Genomic DNA, 15,296 nt, shown 5'->3' with positions numbered 1-15,296 from the left:
TGCTGCTGCTGAACGACTCATCCAAAAGATTTTGGTGCTGACAGAGGTCACAGAAGGAGTTCTGCTTCAACGTCAGCCAGAGCCAAAACAAATGCGTTGGCCGGGAATCGAACCCGGGTCAACTGCTTGGAAGACAGCTATGCTCACCACTATACCACCAACGCAAGTTCCCGACTCCAGCTTTTAGCCATCTGAAAAGAATGCTTGAAATGCACAAGTCACTGATAGGGCAAAAGGAGCTGAAGCCATCTTTGTTTGTATCCCGTCATGTACGAGAGAGTGCTGTCTTTCCATGCGGGCTAAAGAAATCTGGAGCTGCGACCCAGAAAGCGCAAAGGCCGCAAGTACAGAACGTGGTGAGGCGCGCTTCGTTCCACCGCCCATTGGCTGGTGGCCAGTTTTACTCTTGACACTCCAATACAGCTCTGTTGTGAGCAGAAAAGAATGCTGGAAGTACATAAGTCACTGACAGGGCCAAAGTAGCTGAAGCCCAAGGTTTGGATCCCATCATGTCATGAGAGTGCTGTCTTTCCATGCTGGCTGAAAAAAAATGTGAAGTTGCGACACAGGAAGCGCAAAGGCTGCAAACACGGTCCACGAGAATGCACGCTTTGCTCCAATGCACATTGGTGTGTGGTCAGATTTAGTCTGCTATTGAAACTGCAGTGCAGCTCTGCTGTGAGCAGAGCACCCAAAAATACAGGTTACTCGGAAAGGTTCCCCTCCACGGAAATCTTTAGTAAAAGGCGAAAGATTTATGCGTCTATGAAGAGAAACTCGAGTTGTGTGCCCATGCGCTTGAGCATGTGCGCTCCCTGTGGTAAACCACTATACTCACAAAGGGTAATCTAGGGTGCCGATAAGATTTTCATCTCCCCCTCACTCCAAATGGGAGGAGTAAAAGTTAAAAAGTCTCTTCCATCATCCATTCTCGCCTGCCACACAGGAGGCCTGGCTCTGATTCCCGGGCAAATGCAGGAACAGAGTTCTTTTAAGTAAGGGGTGTGTGTTTGCATGTGTGTGGGATTCTTTAAAATGAGCCTTGAAGGCCAAGCCTGATTTGCTAGAAGGAGCTCCAAACTTTGCATATTGACCCAACCCCCCTTTACCTGGATTTGACGTGTAACAGTTACGCACCATTACTAAATCCAGGGCAATGTGAAGGCCGAAAGTCTCCCAGCCGAGCATTGGTGGTTCAGTGGTAGAATTCTCGCCTGCCACGCGGGAGACCCGGGTCCGATTCCCGGCCAATGCAGGAACGGAGTGCTTTTAATTAAGTTGTGTGTGTGCTTGCATGTGTGTAAGGTTCTTTAAAATGAAGCCTGATTTACTTGAAGGAGCTCCAACCTTTGCATACCGACCAACCCCCGTTCCCTGCCGAATCTTTTCAGAAACTCATTAGTCCGTCTATATTCGTCAAATGCCTATAAAACTTGTTCACTTTATCTATAGGTTGACGAAGTTTAGCAGTGGGCAATATACTCGTAAATGCGGTGTTAATTCCAAACGTTCTCCCTCCATTCCGAGCATTGGTGGTTCAGTGGTAGAATTCTAGCAGTGGGCGATATGATCCACGTAAATGCGATGTTACTGCCACAAGATTTCCCATCCTTTTTTTCATGTTCCCATTATGAAAAGTAAAAAAAAATAGTAATAATAGTAAAGTGGTCCAAATGAGGACCCCCTGTAATGTGTAGCATTCAAGATATTGGGAGACTCAATAAGATCAAGGCAGGTTGATTTGTTTTTTTCATGGAGTAGTGGCTCCTTATGCTGATGTCGGTGAAGTCAAGTCGGCTGGGGGCGAAGCACAGCGGGTACAGCTCCTCGTTAGTATAGTGGACAGTATCTCCGCCTGTCACGCGGAAGACCGGGGTTCGATTCCCCGACGGGGAGACCCAGCTCTTTGCTGCTGCTGAACGACTCATCCAAAAGATTTTGGTGCTGACAGAGGTCACAGAAGGAGTTCTGCTTCAACGTCAGCCAGAGCCAAAACAAATGCGTTGGCCGGGAATCGAACCCGGGTCAACTGCTTGGAAGACAGCTATGCTCACCACTATACCACCAACGCAAGTTCCCGACTCCAGCTTTTAGCCATCTGAAAAGAATGCTTGAAATGCACAAGTCACTGATAGGGCAAAAGGAGCTGAAGCCATCTTTGTTTGTATCCCGTCATGTACGAGAGAGTGCTGTCTTTCCATGCGGGCTAAAGAAATCTGGAGCTGCGACGCAGAAAGCGCAAAGGCCGCAAGTACAGAACGTGGTGAGGCGCGCTTCGTTCCACCGCCCATTGGCTGGTGGCCAGTTTTACTCTTGACACTCCAATACAGCTCTGTTGTGAGCAGAAAAGAATGCTGGAAGTACATAAGTCACTGACAGGGCCAAAGTAGCTGAAGCCCAAGGTTTGGATCCCATCATGTCATGAGAGTGCTGTCTTTCCATGCTGGCTGAAAAAAAATGTGAAGTTGCGACACAGGAAGCGCAAAGGCTGCAAACACGGTCCACGAGAATGCACGCTTTGCTCCAATGCACATTGGTGTGTGGTCAGATTTAGTCTGCTATTGAAACTGCAGTGCAGCTCTGCTGTGAGCAGAGCACCCAAAAATACAGGTCACTCGGAAAGGTTCCCCTCCACGGAAATCTTTAGTAAAAGGCGAAAGATTTACGCGTCTATGAAGAGAAACTCGAGTTGTGTGCCCATGCGCTTGAGCATGTGCGCTCCCTGTGGTAAACCACTATACTCACAAAGGGTAATCTAGGGTGCCGATAAGATTTTCATCTCCCCCTCACTCCAAATGGGAGGAGTAAAAGTTAAAAAGTCTCTTCCATCATCCATTCTCGCCTGCCACACAGGAGGCCTGGCTCTGATTCCCGGGCAAATGCAGGAACAGAGTTCTTTTAAGTAAGGGGTGTGTGTTTGCATGTGTGTGGGATTCTTTAAAATGAGCCTTGAAGGCCAAGCCTGATTTGCTAGAAGGAGCTCCAAACTTTGCATATTGACCCAACCCCCCTTTACCTGGATTTGACGTGTAACAGTTACGCACCATTACTAAATCCAGGGCAATGTGAAGGCCGAAAGTCTCCCAGCCGAGCATTGGTGGTTCAGTGGTAGAATTCTCGCCTGCCACGCGGGAGACCCGGGTCCGATTCCCGGCCAATGCAGGAACGGAGTGCTTTTAATTAAGTTGTGTGTGTGCTTGCATGTGTGTAAGGTTCTTTAAAATGAAGCCTGATTTACTTGAAGGAGCTCCAACCTTTGCATACCGACCAACCCCCGTTCCCTGCCGAATCTTTTCAGAAACTCATTAGTCCGTCTATATTCGTCAAATGCCTATAAAACTTGTTCACTCTATCTATAGGTTGACGAAGTTTAGCAGTGGGCAATATACTCGTAAATGCGGTGTTAATTCCAAACGTTCTCCCTCCTTTCCGAGCATTGGTGGTTCAGTGGTAGAATTCTAGCAGTGGGCGATATGATCCACGTAAATGCGATGTTACTGCCACAAGATTTCCCATCCTTTTTTTCATGTTCCCATTATGAAAAGTAAAAAAAAATAGTAATAATAGTAAAGTGGTCCAAATGAGGACCCCCTGTAATGTGTAGCATTCAAGATATTGGGAGACTCAATAAGATCAAGGCAGGTTGATTTGTTTTTTTCATGGAGTAGTGGCTCCTTATGCTGATGTCGGTGAAGTCAAGTCGGCTGGGGGCGAAGCACAGCGGGTACAGCTCCTCGTTAGTATAGTGGACAGTATCTCCGCCTGTCACGCGGAAGACCGGGGTTCGATTCCCCGACGGGGAGACCCAGCTCTTTGCTGCTGCTGAACGACTCATCCAAAAGATTTTGGTGCTGACAGAGGTCACAGAAGGAGTTCTGCTTCAACGTCAGCCAGAGCCAAAACAAATGCGTTGGCCGGGAATCGAACCCGGGTCAACTGCTTGGAAGACAGCTATGCTCACCACTATACCACCAACGCAAGTTCCCGACTCCAGCTTTTAGCCATCTGAAAAGAATGCTTGAAATGCACAAGTCACTGATAGGGCAAAAGGAGCTGAAGCCATCTTTGTTTGTATCCCGTCATGTACGAGAGAGTGCTGTCTTTCCATGCGGGCTAAAGAAATCTGGAGCTGCGACCCAGAAAGCGCAAAGGCCGCAAGTACAGAACGTGGTGAGGCGCGCTTCGTTCCACCGCCCATTGGCTGGTGGCCAGTTTTACTCTTGACACTCCAATACAGCTCTGTTGTGAGCAGAAAAGAATGCTGGAAGTACATAAGTCACTGACAGGGCCAAAGTAGCTGAAGCCCAAGGTTTGGATCCCATCATGTCATGAGAGTGCTGTCTTTCCATGCTGGCTGAAAAAAAATGTGAAGTTGCGACACAGGAAGCGCAAAGGCTGCAAACACGGTCCACGAGAATGCACGCTTTGCTCCAATGCACATTGGTGTGTGGTCAGATTTAGTCTGCTATTGAAACTGCAGTGCAGCTCTGCTGTGAGCAGAGCACCCAAAAATACAGGTCACTCGGAAAGGTTCCCCTCCACGGAAATCTTTAGTAAAAGGCGAAAGATTTATGCGTCTATGAAGAGAAACTCGAGTTGTGTGCCCATGCGCTTGAGCATGTGCGCTCCCTGTGGTAAACCACTATACTCACAAAGGGTAATCTAGGGTGCCGATAAGATTTTCATCTCCCCCTCACTCCAAATGGGAGGAGTAAAAGTTAAAAAGTCTTTTCCATCATCCATTCTCGCCTGCCACACAGGAGGCCTGGCTCTGATTCCCGGGCAAATGCAGGAACAGAGTTCTTTTAAGTAAGGGGTGTGTGTTTGCATGTGTGTGGGATTCTTTAAAATGAGCCTTGAAGGCCAAGCCTGATTTGCTAGAAGGAGCTCCAAACTTTGCATATTGACCCAACCCCCCTTTACCTGGATTTGACGTGTAACAGTTACGCACCATTACTAAATCCAGGGCAATGTGAAGGCCGAAAGTCTCCCAGCCGAGCATTGGTGGTTCAGTGGTAGAATTCTCGCCTGCCACGCGGGAGACCCGGGTCCGATTCCCGGCCAATGCAGGAACGGAGTGCTTTTAATTAAGTTGTGTGTGTGCTTGCATGTGTGTAAGGTTCTTTAAAATGAAGCCTGATTTACTTGAAGGAGCTCCAACCTTTGCATACCGACCAACCCCCGTTCCCTGCCGAATCTTTTCAGAAACTCATTAGTCCGTCTATATTCGTCAAATGCCTATAAAACTTGTTCACTTTATCTATAGGTTGACGAAGTTTAGCAGTGGGCAATATACTCGTAAATGCGGTGTTAATTCCAAACGTTCTCCCTCCTTTCCGAGCATTGGTGGTTCAGTGGTAGAATTCTAGCAGTGGGCGATATGATCCACGTAAATGCGATGTTACTGCCACAAGATTTCCCATCCTTTTTTTCATGTTCCCATTATGAAAAGTAAAAAAAAATAGTAATAATAGTAAAGTGGTCCAAATGAGGACCCCCTGTAATGTGTAGCATTCAAGATATTGGGAGACTCAATAAGATCAAGGCAGGTTGATTTGTTTTTTTCATGGAGTAGTGGCTCCTTATGCTGATGTCGGTGAAGTCAAGTCGGCTGGGGGCGAAGCACAGCGGGTACAGCTCCTCGTTAGTATAGTGGACAGTATCTCCGCCTGTCACGCGGAAGACCGGGGTTCGATTCCCCGACGGGGAGACCCAGCTCTTTGCTGCTGCTGAACGACTCATCCAAAAGATTTTGGTGCTGACAGAGGTCACAGAAGGAGTTCTGCTTCAACGTCAGCCAGAGCCAAAACAAATGCGTTGGCCGGGAATCGAACCCGGGTCAACTGCTTGGAAGACAGCTATGCTCACCACTATACCACCAACGCAAGTTCCCGACTCCAGCTTTTAGCCATCTGAAAAGAATGCTTGAAATGCACAAGTCACTGATAGGGCAAAAGGAGCTGAAGCCATCTTTGTTTGTATCCCGTCATGTACGAGAGAGTGCTGTCTTTCCATGCGGGCTAAAGAAATCTGGAGCTGCGACCCAGAAAGCGCAAAGGCCGCAAGTACAGAACGTGGTGAGGCGCGCTTCGTTCCACCGCCCATTGGCTGGTGGCCAGTTTTACTCTTGACACTCCAATACAGCTCTGTTGTGAGCAGAAAAGAATGCTGGAAGTACATAAGTCACTGACAGGGCCAAAGTAGCTGAAGCCCAAGGTTTGGATCCCATCATGTCATGAGAGTGCTGTCTTTCCATGCTGGCTGAAAAAAAATGTGAAGTTGCGACACAGGAAGCGCAAAGGCTGCAAACACGGTCCACGAGAATGCACGCTTTGCTCCAATGCACATTGGTGTGTGGTCAGATTTAGTCTGCTATTGAAACTGCAGTGCAGCTCTGCTGTGAGCAGAGCACCCAAAAATACAGGTTACTCGGAAAGGTTCCCCTCCACGGAAATCTTTAGTAAAAGGCGAAAGATTTATGCGTCTATGAAGAGAAACTCGAGTTGTGTGCCCATGCGCTTGAGCATGTGCGCTCCCTGTGGTAAACCACTATACTCACAAAGGGTAATCTAGGGTGCCGATAAGATTTTCATCTCCCCCTCACTCCAAATGGGAGGAGTAAAAGTTAAAAAGTCTCTTCCATCATCCATTCTCGCCTGCCACACAGGAGGCCTGGCTCTGATTCCCGGGCAAATGCAGGAACAGAGTTCTTTTAAGTAAGGGGTGTGTGTTTGCATGTGTGTGGGATTCTTTAAAATGAGCCTTGAAGGCCAAGCCTGATTTGCTAGAAGGAGCTCCAAACTTTGCATATTGACCCAACCCCCCTTTACCTGGATTTGACGTGTAACAGTTACGCACCATTACTAAATCCAGGGCAATGTGAAGGCCGAAAGTCTCCCAGCCGAGCATTGGTGGTTCAGTGGTAGAATTCTCGCCTGCCACGCGGGAGACCCGGGTCCGATTCCCGGCCAATGCAGGAACGGAGTGCTTTTAATTAAGTTGTGTGTGTGCTTGCATGTGTGTAAGGTTCTTTAAAATGAAGCCTGATTTACTTGAAGGAGCTCCAACCTTTGCATACCGACCAACCCCCGTTCCCTGCCGAATCTTTTCAGAAACTCATTAGTCCGTCTATATTCGTCAAATGCCTATAAAACTTGTTCACTTTATCTATAGGTTGACGAAGTTTAGCAGTGGGCAATATACTCGTAAATGCGGTGTTAATTCCAAACGTTCTCCCTCCATTCCGAGCATTGGTGGTTCAGTGGTAGAATTCTAGCAGTGGGCGATATGATCCACGTAAATGCGATGTTACTGCCACAAGATTTCCCATCCTTTTTTTCATGTTCCCATTATGAAAAGTAAAAAAAAATAGTAATAATAGTAAAGTGGTCCAAATGAGGACCCCCTGTAATGTGTAGCATTCAAGATATTGGGAGACTCAATAAGATCAAGGCAGGTTGATTTGTTTTTTTCATGGAGTAGTGGCTCCTTATGCTGATGTCGGTGAAGTCAAGTCGGCTGGGGGCGAAGCACAGCGGGTACAGCTCCTCGTTAGTATAGTGGACAGTATCTCCGCCTGTCACGCGGAAGACCGGGGTTCGATTCCCCGACGGGGAGACCCAGCTCTTTGCTGCTGCTGAACGACTCATCCAAAAGATTTTGGTGCTGACAGAGGTCACAGAAGGAGTTCTGCTTCAACGTCAGCCAGAGCCAAAACAAATGCGTTGGCCGGGAATCGAACCCGGGTCAACTGCTTGGAAGACAGCTATGCTCACCACTATACCACCAACGCAAGTTCCCGACTCCAGCTTTTAGCCATCTGAAAAGAATGCTTGAAATGCACAAGTCACTGATAGGGCAAAAGGAGCTGAAGCCATCTTTGTTTGTATCCCGTCATGTACGAGAGAGTGCTGTCTTTCCATGCGGGCTAAAGAAATCTGGAGCTGCGACCCAGAAAGCGCAAAGGCCGCAAGTACAGAACGTGGTGAGGCGCGCTTCGTTCCACCGCCCATTGGCTGGTGGCCAGTTTTACTCTTGACACTCCAATACAGCTCTGTTGTGAGCAGAAAAGAATGCTGGAAGTACATAAGTCACTGACAGGGCCAAAGTAGCTGAAGCCCAAGGTTTGGATCCCATCATGTCATGAGAGTGCTGTCTTTCCATGCTGGCTGAAAAAAAATGTGAAGTTGCGACACAGGAAGCGCAAAGGCTGCAAACACGGTCCACGAGAATGCACGCTTTGCTCCAATGCACATTGGTGTGTGGTCAGATTTAGTCTGCTATTGAAACTGCAGTGCAGCTCTGCTGTGAGCAGAGCACCCAAAAATACAGGTCACTCGGAAAGGTTCCCCTCCACGGAAATCTTTAGTAAAAGGCGAAAGATTTATGCGTCTATGAAGAGAAACTCGAGTTGTGTGCCCATGCGCTTGAGCATGTGCGCTCCCTGTGGTAAACCACTATACTCACAAAGGGTAATCTAGGGTGCCGATAAGATTTTCATCTCCCCCTCACTCCAAATGGGAGGAGTAAAAGTTAAAAAGTCTCTTCCATCATCCATTCTCGCCTGCCACACAGGAGGCCTGGCTCTGATTCCCGGGCAAATGCAGGAACAGAGTTCTTTTAAGTAAGGGGTGTGTGTTTGCATGTGTGTGGGATTCTTTAAAATGAGCCTTGAAGGCCAAGCCTGATTTGCTAGAAGGAGCTCCAAACTTTGCATATTGACCCAACCCCCCTTTACCTGGATTTGACGTGTAACAGTTACGCACCATTACTAAATCCAGGGCAATGTGAAGGCCGAAAGTCTCCCAGCCGAGCATTGGTGGTTCAGTGGTAGAATTCTCGTCTGCCACGCGGGAGACCCGGGTCCGATTCCCGGCCAATGCAGGAACGGAGTGCTTTTAATTAAGTTGTGTGTGTGCTTGCATGTGTGTAAGGTTCTTTAAAATGAAGCCTGATTTACTTGAAGGAGCTCCAACCTTTGCATACCGACCAACCCCCGTTCCCTGCCGAATCTTTTCAGAAACTCATTAGTCCGTCTATATTCGTCAAATGCCTATAAAACTTGTTCACTTTATCTATAGGTTGACGAAGTTTAGCAGTGGGCAATATACTCGTAAATGCGGTGTTAATTCCAAACGTTCTCCCTCCTTTCCGAGCATTGGTGGTTCAGTGGTAGAATTCTAGCAGTGGGCGATATGATCCACGTAAATGCGATGTTACTGCCACAAGATTTCCCATCCTTTTTTTCATGTTCCCATTATGAAAAGTAAAAAAAAATAGTAATAATAGTAAAGTGGTCCAAATGAGGACCCCCTGTAATGTGTAGCATTCAAGATATTGGGAGACTCAATAAGATCAAGGCAGGTTGATTTGTTTTTTTCATGGAGTAGTGGCTCCTTATGCTGATGTCGGTGAAGTCAAGTCGGCTGGGGGCGAAGCACAGCGGGTACAGCTCCTCGTTAGTATAGTGGACAGTATCTCCGCCTGTCACACGGAAGACCGGGGTTCGATTCCCCGACGGGGAGACCCAGCTCTTTGCTGCTGCTGAACGACTCATCCAAAAGATTTTGGTGCTGACAGAGGTCACAGAAGGAGTTCTGCTTCAACGTCAGCCAGAGCCAAAACAAATGCGTTGGCCGGGAATCGAACCCGGGTCAACTGCTTGGAAGACAGCTATGCTCACCACTATACCACCAACGCAAGTTCCCGACTCCAGCTTTTAGCCATCTGAAAAGAATGCTTGAAATGCACAAGTCACTGATAGGGCAAAAGGAGCTGAAGCCATCTTTGTTTGTATCCCGTCATGTACGAGAGAGTGCTGTCTTTCCATGCGGGCTAAAGAAATCTGGAGCTGCGACCCAGAAAGCGCAAAGGCCGCAAGTACAGAACGTGGTGAGGCGCGCTTCGTTCCACCGCCCATTGGCTGGTGGCCAGTTTTACTCTTGACACTCCAATACAGCTCTGTTGTGAGCAGAAAAGAATGCTGGAAGTACATAAGTCACTGACAGGGCCAAAGTAGCTGAAGCCCAAGGTTTGGATCCCATCATGTCATGAGAGTGCTGTCTTTCCATGCTGGCTGAAAAAAAATGTGAAGTTGCGACACAGGAAGCGCAAAGGCTGCAAACACGGTCCACGAGAAAGCACGCTTTGCTCCAATGCACATTGGTGTGTGGTCAGATTTAGTCTGCTATTGAAACTGCAGTGCAGCTCTGCTGTGAGCAGAGCACCCAAAAATACAGGTCACTCGGAAAGGTTCCCCTCCACGGAAATCTTTAGTAAAAGGCGAAAGATTTATGCGTCTATGAAGAGAAACTCGAGTTGTGTGCCCATGCGCTTGAGCATGTGCGCTCCCTGTGGTAAACCACTATACTCACAAAGGGTAATCTAGGGTGCCGATAAGATTTTCATCTCCCCCTCACTCCAAATGGGAGGAGTAAAAGTTAAAAAGTCTCTTCCATCATCCATTCTCGCCTGCCACACAGGAGGCCTGGCTCTGATTCCCGGGCAAATGCAGGAACAGAGTTCTTTTAAGTAAGGGGTGTGTGTTTGCATGTGTGTGGGATTCTTTAAAATGAGCCTTGAAGGCCAAGCCTGATTTGCTAGAAGGAGCTCCAAACTTTGCATATTGACCCAACCCCCCTTTACCTGGATTTGACGTGTAACAGTTACGCACCATTACTAAATCCAGGGCAATGTGAAGGCCGAAAGTCTCCCAGCCGAGCATTGGTGGTTCAGTGGTAGTATTCTCGCCTGCCACGCGGGAGACCCGGGTCCGATTCCCGGCCAATGCAGGAACGGAGTGCTTTTAATTAAGTTGTGTGTGTGCTTGCATGTGTGTAAGGTTCTTTAAAATGAAGCCTGATTTACTTGAAGGAGCTCCAACCTTTGCATACCGACCAACCCCCGTTCCCTGCCGAATCTTTTCAGAAACTCATTAGTCCGTCTATATTCGTCAAATGCCTATAAAACTTGTTCACTTTATCTATAGGTTGACGAAGTTTAGCAGTGGGCAATATACTCGTAAATGCGGTGTTAATTCCAAACGTTCTCCCTCCTTTCCGAGCATTGGTGGTTCAGTGGTAGAATTCTAGCAGTGGGCGATATGATCCACGTAAATGCGATGTTACTGCCACATGATTTCCCATCCTTTTTTTCATGTTCCCATTATGAAAAGTAAAAAAAAAATAGTAATAATAGTAAAGTGGTCCAAATGAGGACCCCCTGTAATGTGTAGCATTCAAGATATTGGGAGACTCAATAAGATCAAGGCAGGTTGATTTGTTTTTTTCATGGAGTAGTGGCTCCTTATGCTGATGTCGGTGAAGTCAAGTCGGCTGGGGGCGAAGCACAGCGGGTACAGCTCCTCGTTAGTATAGTGGACAGTATCTCCGCCTGTCACGCGGAAGACCGGGGTTCGATTCCCCGACGGGGAGACCCAGCTCTTTGCTGCTGCTGAACGACTCATCCAAAAGATTTTGGTGCTGACAGAGGTCACAGAAGGAGTTCTGCTTCAACGTCAGCCAGAGCCAAAACAAATGCGTTGGCCGGGAATCGAACCCGGGTCAACTGCTTGGAAGACAGCTATGCTCACCACTATACCACCAACGCAAGTTCCCGACTCCAGCTTTTAGCCATCTGAAAAGAATGCTTGAAATGCACAAGTCACTGATAGGGCAAAAGGAGCTGAAGCCATCTTTGTTTGTATCCCGTCATGTACGAGAGAGTGCTGTCTTTCCATGCGGGCTAAAGAAATCTGGAGCTGCGACCCAGAAAGCGCAAAGGCCGCAAGTACAGAACGTGGTGAGGCGCGCTTCGTTCCACCGCCCATTGGCTGGTGGCCAGTTTTACTCTTGACACTCCAATACAGCTCTGTTGTGAGCAGAAAAGAATGCTGGAAGTACATAAGTCACTGACAGGGCCAAAGTAGCTGAAGCCCAAGGTTTGGATCCCATCATGTCATGAGAGTGCTGTCTTTCCATGCTGGCTGAAAAAAAATGTGAAGTTGCGACACAGGAAGCGCAAAGGCTGCAAACACGGTCCACGAGAAAGCACGCTTTGCTCCAATGCACATTGGTGTGTGGTCAGATTTAGTCTGCTATTGAAACTGCAGTGCAGCTCTGCTGTGAGCAGAGCACCCAAAAATACAGGTCACTCGGAAAGGTTCCCCTCCACGGAAATCTTTAGTAAAAGGCGAAAGATTTATGCGTCTATGAAGAGAAACTCGAGTTGTGTGCCCATGCGCTTGAGCATGTGCGCTCCCTGTGGTAAACCACTATACTCACAAAGGGTAATCTAGGGTGCCGATAAGATTTTCATCTCCCCCTCACTCCAAATGGGAGGAGTAAAAGTTAAAAAGTCTCTTCCATCATCCATTCTCGCCTGCCACACAGGAGGCCTGGCTCTGATTCCCGGGCAAATGCAGGAACAGAGTTCTTTTAAGTAAGGGGTGTGTGTTTGCATGTGTGTGGGATTCTTTAAAATGAGCCTTGAAGGCCAAGCCTGATTTGCTAGAAGGAGCTCCAAACTTTGCATATTGACCCAACCCCCCTTTACCTGGATTTGACGTGTAACAGTTACGCACCATTACTAAATCCAGGGCAATGTGAAGGCCGAAAGTCTCCCAGCCGAGCATTGGTGGTTCAGTGGTAGTATTCTCGCCTGCCACGCGGGAGACCCGGGTCCGATTCCCGGCCAATGCAGGAACGGAGTGCTTTTAATTAAGTTGTGTGTGTGCTTGCATGTGTGTAAGGTTCTTTAAAATGAAGCCTGATTTACTTGAAGGAGCTCCAACCTTTGCATACCGACCAACCCCCGTTCCCTGCCGAATCTTTTCAGAAACTCATTAGTCCGTCTATATTCGTCAAATGCCTATAAAACTTGTTCACTTTATCTATAGGTTGACGAAGTTTAGCAGTGGGCAATATACTCGTAAATGCGGTGTTAATTCCAAACGTTCTCCCTCCTTTCCGAGCATTGGTGGTTCAGTGGTAGAATTCTAGCAGTGGGCGATATGATCCACGTAAATGCGATGTTACTGCCACATGATTTCCCATCCTTTTTTTCATGTTCCCATTATGAAAAGTAAAAAAAAAATAGTAATAATAGTAAAGTGGTCCAAATGAGGACCCCCTGTAATGTGTAGCATTCAAGATATTGGGAGACTCAATAAGATCAAGGCAGGTTGATTTGTTTTTTTCATGGAGTAGTGGCTCCTTATGCTGATGTCGGTGAAGTCAAGTCGGCTGGGGGCGAAGCACAGCGGGTACAGCTCCTCGTTAGTATAGTGGACAGTATCTCCGCCTGTCACGCGGAAGACCGGGGTTCGATTCCCCGACGGGGAGACCTAGCTCTTTGCTGCTGCTGAACGACTCATCCAAAAGATTTTGGTGCTGACAGAGGTCACAGAAGGAGTTCTGCTTCAACGTCAGCCAGAGCCAAAACAAATGCGTTGGCCGGGAATCGAACCCGGGTCAACTGCTTGGAAGGCAGCTATGCTCACCACTATACCACCAACGCAAGTTCCCAACTCCAGCTTTTAGCCATCTGAAAAGAATGCTTGAAATGCACAAGTCACTGATAGGGCAAAAGGAGCTGAAGCCATCTTTGTTTGTATCCCGTCATGTACGAGAGAGTGCTGTCTTTCCATGCGGGCTAAAGAAATCTGGAGCTGCGACGCAGAAAGCGCAAAGGCCGCAAGTACAGAACGTGGTGAGGCGCGCTTCGTTCCACCGCCCATTGGCTGGTGGCCAGTTTTACTCTTGACACTCCAATACAGCTCTGTTGTGAGCTGAAAAGAATGCTGGAAGTACATAAGTCACTGACAGGGCCAAAGTAGCTGAAGCCCAAGGTTTGGATCCCATCATGTCATGAGAGTGCTGTCTTTCCATGCTGGCTGAAAAAAAATGTGAAGTTGCGACACAGGAAGCGCAAAGGCTGCAAACACGGTCCACGAGAAAGCACGCTTTGCTCCAATGCACATTGGTGTGTGGTCAGATTTAGTCTGCTATTGAAACTGCAGTGCAGCTCTGCTGTGAGCAGAGCACCCAAAAATACAGGTCACTTGGAAAGGTTCCCCTCCACGGAAATCTTTAGTAAAAGGCGAAAGATTTATGCGTCTATGAAGAGAAACTCGAGTTGTGTGCCCATGCGCTTGAGCATGTGCGCTCCCTGTGGTAAACCACTATACTCACAAAGGGTAATCTAGGGTGCCGATAAGATTTTCATCTCCCCTTCACTCCAAATGGGAGGAGTAAAAGTTAAAAAGTCTCTTCCATCATCCATTCTCGCCTGCCACACAGGAGGCCTGGCTCTGATTCCCGGGCAAATGCAGGAACAGAGTTCTTTTAAGTAAGGGGTGTGTGTTTGCATGTGTGTGGGATTCTTTAAAATGAGCCTTGAAGGCCAAGCCTGATTTGCTAGAAGGAGCTCCAAACTTTGCATATTGACCCAACCCCCCTTTACCTGGATTTGACGTGTAACAGTTACGCACCATTACTAAATCCAGGGCAATGTGAAGGCCGAAAGTCTCCCAGCCGAGCATTGGTGGTTCAGTGGTAGTATTCTCGCCTGCCACGCGGGAGACCCGGGTCCGATTCCCGGCCAATGCAGGAACGGAGTGCTTTTAATTAAGTTGTGTGTGTGCTTGCATGTGTGTAAGGTTCTTTAAAATGAAGCCTGATTTACTTGAAGGAGCTCCAACCTTTGCATACCGACCAACCCCCGTTCCCTGCCGAATCTTTTCAGAAACTCATTAGTCCGTCTATATTCGTCAAATGCCTATAAAACTTGTTCACTTTATCTATAGGTTGACGAAGTTTAGCAGTGGGCAATATACTCGTAAATGCGGTGTTAATTCCAAACGTTCTCCCTCCTTTCCGAGCATTGGTGGTTCAGTGGTAGAATTCTAGCAGTGGGCGATATGATCCACGTAAATGCGATGTTACTGCCACATGATTTCCCATCCTTTTTTTCATGTTCCCATTATGAAAAGTAAAAAAAAATAGTAATAATAGTAAAGTGGTCCAAATGAGGACCCCCTGTAATGTGTAGCATTCAAGATATTGGGAGACTCAATAAGATCAAGGCAGGTTGATTTGTTTTTTTCATGGAGTAGTGGCTCCTTATGCTGATGTCGGTGAAGTCAAGTCGGCTGGGGGCGAAGCACAGCGGGTACAGCTCCTCGTTAGTATAGTGGACAGTATCTCCGCCTGTCACGCGGAAGACCGGGGTTCGATTCCCCGACGGGGAGACCCAGCTCTTTGCTGCTGCTGAACGACTCATCCAAAAGATTTTGGTGC

The 15,296-nt window shown here is 47.8% G+C and overlaps 20 non-coding genes across 20 annotated transcripts; 11 read left to right on the top strand and 9 right to left on the bottom strand.

Moving 5' to 3' along the window:
• Positions 1-669: 669 nt before the first annotated feature.
• LOC141286867 (U5 spliceosomal RNA) lies at positions 670-785 on the bottom strand. Its single transcript, XR_012339366.1, has one exon. It is a non-coding gene; the product is annotated as a U5 spliceosomal RNA (small nuclear RNA).
• Positions 786-1,184: 399 nt separating this feature from the next.
• Positions 1,185-1,255, top strand: trnag-gcc (transfer RNA glycine (anticodon GCC)). The gene has a single exon. It is a non-coding gene; the product is annotated as a tRNA-Gly (tRNA).
• Positions 1,256-1,824: 569 nt separating this feature from the next.
• On the top strand, positions 1,825-1,896 carry trnad-guc (transfer RNA aspartic acid (anticodon GUC)). Its single transcript has one exon. It is a non-coding gene; the product is annotated as a tRNA-Asp (tRNA).
• Positions 1,897-2,576: 680 nt separating this feature from the next.
• Positions 2,577-2,692, bottom strand: LOC141288868 (U5 spliceosomal RNA). Its single transcript, XR_012339756.1, has one exon. It is a non-coding gene; the product is annotated as a U5 spliceosomal RNA (small nuclear RNA).
• Positions 2,693-3,091: 399 nt separating this feature from the next.
• trnag-gcc (transfer RNA glycine (anticodon GCC)) lies at positions 3,092-3,162 on the top strand. Its single transcript has one exon. It is a non-coding gene; the product is annotated as a tRNA-Gly (tRNA).
• A 569-nt stretch (positions 3,163-3,731) lies between these two features.
• On the top strand, positions 3,732-3,803 carry trnad-guc (transfer RNA aspartic acid (anticodon GUC)). The gene has a single exon. It is a non-coding gene; the product is annotated as a tRNA-Asp (tRNA).
• A 680-nt stretch (positions 3,804-4,483) lies between these two features.
• LOC141288055 (U5 spliceosomal RNA) lies at positions 4,484-4,599 on the bottom strand. Its single transcript, XR_012339613.1, has one exon. It is a non-coding gene; the product is annotated as a U5 spliceosomal RNA (small nuclear RNA).
• Positions 4,600-4,998: 399 nt separating this feature from the next.
• trnag-gcc (transfer RNA glycine (anticodon GCC)) lies at positions 4,999-5,069 on the top strand. Its single transcript has one exon. It is a non-coding gene; the product is annotated as a tRNA-Gly (tRNA).
• Positions 5,070-5,638: 569 nt separating this feature from the next.
• trnad-guc (transfer RNA aspartic acid (anticodon GUC)) lies at positions 5,639-5,710 on the top strand. The gene has a single exon. It is a non-coding gene; the product is annotated as a tRNA-Asp (tRNA).
• Positions 5,711-6,390: 680 nt separating this feature from the next.
• LOC141286860 (U5 spliceosomal RNA) lies at positions 6,391-6,506 on the bottom strand. The gene has a single exon (XR_012339365.1). It is a non-coding gene; the product is annotated as a U5 spliceosomal RNA (small nuclear RNA).
• A 399-nt stretch (positions 6,507-6,905) lies between these two features.
• On the top strand, positions 6,906-6,976 carry trnag-gcc (transfer RNA glycine (anticodon GCC)). The gene has a single exon. It is a non-coding gene; the product is annotated as a tRNA-Gly (tRNA).
• A 569-nt stretch (positions 6,977-7,545) lies between these two features.
• On the top strand, positions 7,546-7,617 carry trnad-guc (transfer RNA aspartic acid (anticodon GUC)). The gene has a single exon. It is a non-coding gene; the product is annotated as a tRNA-Asp (tRNA).
• Positions 7,618-8,297: 680 nt separating this feature from the next.
• Positions 8,298-8,413, bottom strand: LOC141288047 (U5 spliceosomal RNA). The gene has a single exon (XR_012339612.1). It is a non-coding gene; the product is annotated as a U5 spliceosomal RNA (small nuclear RNA).
• A 1,791-nt stretch (positions 8,414-10,204) lies between these two features.
• Positions 10,205-10,320, bottom strand: LOC141288040 (U5 spliceosomal RNA). The gene has a single exon (XR_012339611.1). It is a non-coding gene; the product is annotated as a U5 spliceosomal RNA (small nuclear RNA).
• Positions 10,321-11,360: 1,040 nt separating this feature from the next.
• On the top strand, positions 11,361-11,432 carry trnad-guc (transfer RNA aspartic acid (anticodon GUC)). The gene has a single exon. It is a non-coding gene; the product is annotated as a tRNA-Asp (tRNA).
• Positions 11,433-12,112: 680 nt separating this feature from the next.
• Positions 12,113-12,228, bottom strand: LOC141288032 (U5 spliceosomal RNA). Its single transcript, XR_012339610.1, has one exon. It is a non-coding gene; the product is annotated as a U5 spliceosomal RNA (small nuclear RNA).
• A 1,040-nt stretch (positions 12,229-13,268) lies between these two features.
• On the top strand, positions 13,269-13,340 carry trnad-guc (transfer RNA aspartic acid (anticodon GUC)). Its single transcript has one exon. It is a non-coding gene; the product is annotated as a tRNA-Asp (tRNA).
• Positions 13,341-13,443: 103 nt separating this feature from the next.
• On the bottom strand, positions 13,444-13,515 carry trnag-ucc (transfer RNA glycine (anticodon UCC)). The gene has a single exon. It is a non-coding gene; the product is annotated as a tRNA-Gly (tRNA).
• Positions 13,516-14,020: 505 nt separating this feature from the next.
• Positions 14,021-14,136, bottom strand: LOC141288980 (U5 spliceosomal RNA). Its single transcript, XR_012339781.1, has one exon. It is a non-coding gene; the product is annotated as a U5 spliceosomal RNA (small nuclear RNA).
• Positions 14,137-15,175: 1,039 nt separating this feature from the next.
• trnad-guc (transfer RNA aspartic acid (anticodon GUC)) lies at positions 15,176-15,247 on the top strand. Its single transcript has one exon. It is a non-coding gene; the product is annotated as a tRNA-Asp (tRNA).
• The last annotated feature ends 49 nt before the right edge of the window (positions 15,248-15,296 follow it).

Source organism: Garra rufa, chromosome 1 (assembly GCF_049309525.1).
Source record: "Garra rufa chromosome 1, GarRuf1.0, whole genome shotgun sequence".
NCBI classification, from domain to species: Eukaryota; Metazoa; Chordata; class Actinopteri; order Cypriniformes; family Cyprinidae; genus Garra; species Garra rufa.
Note: the sequence above shows the minus strand (reverse complement) of the source record. Positions and strands in the feature narration are given on the sequence as shown.